The 6,336-nt window shown below is 39.2% G+C and overlaps 3 non-coding genes across 3 annotated transcripts; 2 read left to right on the top strand and 1 right to left on the bottom strand.

Annotated features, from left to right (window-relative positions):
* Nucleotides 1–2,811: 2,811 nt before the first annotated feature.
* TRNAL-UAA (transfer RNA leucine (anticodon UAA)) lies at nucleotides 2,812–2,894 on the top strand. Its single transcript has one exon. It is a non-coding gene; the product is annotated as a tRNA-Leu (tRNA).
* A 1,116-nt stretch (nucleotides 2,895–4,010) lies between these two features.
* Nucleotides 4,011–4,093, top strand: TRNAL-UAA (transfer RNA leucine (anticodon UAA)). The gene has a single exon. It is a non-coding gene; the product is annotated as a tRNA-Leu (tRNA).
* Nucleotides 4,094–4,377: 284 nt separating this feature from the next.
* On the bottom strand, nucleotides 4,378–4,460 carry TRNAL-UAA (transfer RNA leucine (anticodon UAA)). The gene has a single exon. It is a non-coding gene; the product is annotated as a tRNA-Leu (tRNA).
* Nucleotides 4,461–6,336: the final 1,876 nt, after the last annotated feature.

The raw sequence follows: 6,336 nt of genomic DNA, 5'->3' as shown, positions 1-6,336 counted from the left end.
ATTATGTTATTAGTTTCCTTAATTTATGTATTAACCTAAGCCTGAAACTCTGTAAATCAGTTTATTGCAGGCTAAGCAGACCGCTTGCAATCATGTCACTGGCGATAGCCACAAATTGGCCTGACATAATTATCATGTGTGATCCTAAACTAAGCGCAACTGCTGAGAAAAATAACATCAAAATCATAAGGATCTGTTTCGGACACCTGCATAAATTCAGTTTCAGATAACCGTTATATATGTCCGTATTTTATATGTATGTATCTGACAACTGTACAACATCTTAAAACAAAGGAACCACTGATCCTCAAAGGGTTAATAAAAATATCAGCACGTCTGTACCTTTACCTTATATCCTATAGAGTTGAAATTGTTAATTAAAAAAATTACAATATTTTAACATATTGGTTTATTACCTCTTTGGGGTATATTTTACTAAACTGCGGGTTTGAAAGAGTGGAAATGTTGCCATTAGCGATCAATCAGATTCTAGCTGTCATTTATTTTTTATAATGTGCTCATAGGATCCAATCAGATAGTAGAAATCTACTGTCAAAAGCTGATATCTGATTGGTTGCTACTAATAAAAGCTGGTATTTGATTGCTTGCTATAAGTTAGGTCCTAACATTGGTCATTGCACTATAAACCCCGCTATTATCTTTTCGACATATGCGCAATATTATAATATTGGTCTACAAAGTCACTTGAAATTACAAACCAGGCAAAAGAAACCTCAGGTGAGGTAAGAGAAAATACAATGGTTTCCAATTAGCTAAATGAGAATATTGCCATTAACACAGTGGCTGCAAGAATCTTCATTTTGGGGGTTACTCACTGACAAAGTACACATGTGCTGTAACCATAGGAGGTATAGGTTTCCATTGTCTCACTTGCAATAGTTATAGAAAATCTAATTGACATTGGTTGCTATGGGTTATTGAACATTTGCACAATTTCTAAGTGTCAGCGTTTACTTATTGTTAAAGCGGCCTGTGGTTAACTCTTACCTGTGTCTTCCACGATCCTAGTGTGGAAGTTACGAGAATTCCAGCCACAAGCACCAGCACTCCAAGCAGGGACCATGTGAATTTCCTTTGCCTACAATCAACATCCTCCTCTTTCTGACAGTCCATATTGTCTGACTAAACTCTGCTAGAGCAATATGACCTGTTAAATGTCTCCAATTCTCCTATCTCACTATCAGCTGCTGAGCCCTGAGAAATTACTTCACATATTTCCCTCTTCTCCTCTGCTCTGCTCCTCTGCTCTCCCACTAGCAGCATGACATCAAACGCTGCAGGGTCAGAGGGCAGAGTTTAGAACCCAGGAAGAGCCGGTGTGCGGGCGCCATTTTGGACGCGCCGGGCGTCCGGTAATTGAATTCTGAGGTCTGCAGTCAGGATCAGGGTTATTCTGTCACAGAGCCAGGGGGCACAGAGACAGGTAGCGGGCGGCTGCTGCGCCCCCTTGGGCTTGCGCCCTGGGCGACGGCACCACCCGCACCACCCTAGTTATGGCACTGCATAAAAGGGAGCAGAGCAGATGCTGCGTGTGTGAATTGCACCTGTCTCTGCATTATGTGGCTGTCACTTGGATGCTCTTTGAATTGTATATAAGTCCCTTGAATGCTCTCTGTTTTGTATGGTGGTAACTAAGATGCTCTAAGATGCTCTCTGCATTGTATAATGGTCAGCTAGCCCCACCCCCTCAGTGGTGTGTTGACGTAGAGCAGCGACATGCGCGTGCTATTTTATGGGTCCTTATCATTGCATTCCCTTTTGGGCCCTTCATGCCCCTGTCTGACACTGAGTAGGAGAATTTTATGTACAATATAGTTATATTGAGATAAGCTCACGTGCCAAAGTCAAGGAATTTCCTGTAGGTGAGTCCCTAGCCAGTTGCTAAACAGTTCATACCGAATTGTAAGTCATGCGTAATGATTGTGGATCCAAATACTACTCTGTATGTATGTCAATAATAGCTAAGGTCCGGCTGCTATTTTGTGGTGCTGTAGGTTCCAGTGTGTGTAAGATTATTTTATCTCTCATGTAGTCCATGTTAATATTGAAACTTGATGCATGTAACGAGTTTTTACATCATCTTATCTTGTTACACATTCTGTTTTTAAATATGCACAGGAGAATAGCAGAAAGATGGAACACGCATGTGGAGAAATAGCATACTTGCCAACTCTCCCGGAATGTCCGGGAAACTCCCGAAACTCGGGTTGGTCTCAGGGACTCCCGGGAGAGCGGGGAAATCTCCCGCATCCCGCAATTGCGGGGCTAAAATGACGCAATTTGCGGTGAATTGGCCCCGTGACAAAACGGCATATTTGACACGGGTGTGAGGCCAAAATGACGCGATTCACTGTGCCCCGCCCCTCCAGCCATCTAGACACGCCCCTCTCCCAGGTACAACTTGCCAAAGGTAGGCAAGTATGAGAAATAGTCACTGCAAGCTCCCTATAGAACTTTACTGAACAAAAATCGAGAATTGAATGAAAATCGGATGAGAATTGCTCAAGCATGCTGGAAATACTGGCCAATCAATGATTGCAATTCTCCTGTGAGCGAGGTCATAAGCCAACCGTAGTGGGTTCAATCCCATATATATATGAGATTATTATATATATATATATATATATATATATATATATATATATATATTTCTTTAGAGATCACTGACCCATAGCCGTTTCATATGCTGTAAGTCACATAACGCACAAAATTTTGGCAACACACATGCGCACACACACAAATACAAAAAGTTACACACATATATACACACATAGACAGCAAAAAACACAAACCAGGATGGCCGAGTGGTTAAGGCGTTGGACTTAAGATCCAATGGACATATGTCCGCGTGGGTTCGAACCCCACTCCTGGTAAGATTTTTACATACAGTAGCATAAATTAAGATGGTATCATTAATACTATAAAAATATTTACCTGTTATAGGAAGACATCCTAGAGAATATGCAACAACGTCCACAAGATTAATATTAAAACATACATATGTGGATTGCAGTTTTGAAACATTTGTTTTGTTTATTTGAAATGCCGCCACCAGGTGGCAATTTACTGTACTTATACTTGCATCAAAATTGTACAATGTTGTGTCCATTTTTTTTCTGTATCTCCATTTACAAAATGCAGCCATAAAAATATGGTATGGCAAAAAGTGCTTACTTAGAAATGAATCTTATTTATGACTTTACAGGTTTGGGGGCATATTCAATTAGCTTTCGGATTCGCGGTAACGCGCGTTACCGCGAAAAATGCGCGTTCTTGCGGGTATTACGGTACCGCATTAACGCGGAAATCCACGTTATTGCGGTACCGTGTATTACGTTTCGCGGCTGTTCCGGCGCGTTACCGCGAATCCAAAAGCTAATTGAATATGTCCCTTAGTATCTAGTCAGCTCATTTATGTGTTTGCAATGTATGTGTTTTCTACTGCTAAGCTGGGTACACACTGCAGGTTTTTCATCCACTTAATGTGCCGATCACACTATAAAGAACGCTTGGTAAGAAATCATATTATTGTGTACGCTCCCACGATCATGTTTTATTGTACCAAAGCACATTGTATCGTTTGATTTGATTTTATAAACTTCCTAAAAATCACAATGAACGATGGAACGATGTCATGACCAGCAGTGTAGGCAGTTCTCTATAGAGTGTGCAGAGTCACAATCTTTTCAGCAGATGGTTACGAGAGATGAAGAGCACAGATCTGAAGGTAAATCATTGGTAAAATCGTTACAGAAATCACATCCGCAGTCATTTTCTGGTGGTGAAGTGTTTTAATACCATCATAGTACCCCTGTAGTGTGTACCCGGATTTAGTGTCCTATAAAATGTTAGATATTAGTTCTAGATGCTTTCAATATAGTAAAAGGGGGTGGTAGAATAATTGAAAAATTAATATTTATTTTTTTACTTTTTATTTTTTTAAAAAAAAAAAAAAAATCACAGAAGCTTCGTTTATATAGTTTGTATACACCAGGGTGGCCGAGTGGTTAAGGCGTTGGACTTAAGATCCAATGGACATATGTCCGCGTGGGTTCAAACCCCACTCCTGGTAAGAATTTTACAAACACTACATGTTAATTTCTACTATAAAAATTACTATAAAATGTTCCTCATTGTTTCTTTATATGAAATAAATGAAAGTAAACACAAGAAGAATACTCCTCCACATAAATGTTGGTAAAGTATTGCAGTGTTTTTAAATTGTTTTAATACCATGAAGGATATGAAACACAGATTAAAGAGAGCTGTTTCTTGTAACATTTGTATTTGTATTCACAAATATTTTTAAATAAATGCTAACCACATTCTTAAACATGTAAATAAATAAAATAATTCTACCAGAAGTGGGGTTCGAACCCACGCGGACATACGTCCATTGGATCTTAAGTCCAACGCCTTAACCACTCGGCCATCCTGGTGAACACGAAAAAGCAGCGCATACTGATTTTACATGCAGTAAACAACGTGACGTGTATTCAGTCATCCCAACGTTGGTTTTATTAATGCGGCATTGTGCCCGTGTAGTCTACTTCTCACCACTTATGCTATTACCAAAGAGGCAACATGCGGGTTACCGTTCTCTCGTAAACCAAAGCACTCTGCACGCACATACAGAAGGCGGTGTGACCATTCATCACGCCTCACTACCCGCACATCATTGGATGTGAGCTGCTGATACGCCCTCCGCCTCACAAGCACTATATAGATAGATTTCTACAATGTGTTGGTTTTATTGCTTGTTAATTCTGTCACCGATGTTGTAGGAAATATTTTACCTAAGAGTGTAGATTACCTCTCTGGTGAAAGTAGTTCCAGATCGCTTAGCATGCTTGCACCGACACCTATCTCTGCAGTAGATGCAACGTTGCGATATTGTACATTATTATATGCAGGAGGAAAATTCTACATAACCACTAATAGGTATAATAAAGATTGTATATATTCCAAACAAATCACGTGATACTAATTGACCTCAGCTATTGCCTTTGTAATGCACCTGAAAAATGAAGTTTATAGGTATAAAATGGACAAAGCAATACCAGCGCGCACACACACTGCGACGTTGCATCTGATATTGGACAACTGACGGATGTGGCTTCAAAATGACTGCAATGTTCTTTACAGGGTTGGTAGGTTAATGTGGTTTACAGGTGATCACAATTGACCTGTGTGTTCGATTGTCTTCCAGCTGTAGGAGTCAATGAAACCGGAAACAATCTGGTCACATGGCCTGGAAGGAAGCCAAATAGCCAATTTGGGCAGTGATCCTCTTACACCAGACCATCAGCTGGGTGTCAGCTGGTTTAGGTCTGTAACTTCAAAATTGTTAGATGTCAAAGGTTTCTCGGCTACATACTCCTTAAAAATATATAGTATGATTGAATCATTAAGCAAACTAAGAACCATAAAAGATCATTGTGACTACAAATGTGAGGATGCATTTATTCATTATTTTCCCAGCATCAAAAGTCATAAATGAGTCTTTACAATCTCCCCATGAATATCATGGCTTCCTCCGAATGCTAGGAAATACAGTTAATTTTGTTTTATGTCAGTTGAAGATAATCAAGATTACAATGTTACGACAAAGCTGCTACTATTGTTGCCAAAGGAAGAAAATGTACGAAAAAAATGAGAAATATGGTTATCTAAACCAGTAACACCAGCACTGCATCCTGTAGATAAATGATCTGTATGTGTTGCATTATGGCCTTTATAGTGCAGTAGCTGTGACATGATAAAAGATAGTCAAAATTTATAGTTAAAATACAATGTTTTAATATGGATTATGTCAAAAATGTGTAAAACTCAATATTTAATTTATAAATTTAAAGGGTTTGTTCAATTCACAGTGATTTTATTGGCTTATACTTGCAATCTTTAGACTGTAGGACCCTATCTTGCTCACCTGCACATTCTTGTCTGTCATCTTATGCCTCCTCCTACATCTCATGTGCTGTACTGTCTCACACTGGACTGCTCTCAGCTTGTCGCCTTCCCATGTTCTCTACTATGTAATTCATTGTTGTTTAGTCTTACACTCCATTGTACAACGCTGCACACCTTTGGGGCAGCTTATAATTACATCATAATAATAACCTTTCAACTTTTATGGTATACATATAATTTTTTCTAGATTCCTTTTTTGCCTTTCAATATGTTCTTTATATCACCTGGCAAATTATTTTATTTCCTTTGCCCTGAGGTATGAGTCAAAGCTGCTTTCTACATTTGTACCTAAAGCAGAGAGCAGAACGGTGTCTAATCTCATAGCAACTAAAGTCATAACTGAAA

This window comes from Mixophyes fleayi, chromosome 3, assembly GCF_038048845.1.
Source record: "Mixophyes fleayi isolate aMixFle1 chromosome 3, aMixFle1.hap1, whole genome shotgun sequence".
Lineage (NCBI taxonomy): Eukaryota > Metazoa > Chordata > Amphibia > Anura > Limnodynastidae > Mixophyes > Mixophyes fleayi.
The sequence above is the reverse complement of the archived record's forward strand: the minus strand, read 5'-3'. Positions and strand labels throughout refer to the sequence as shown.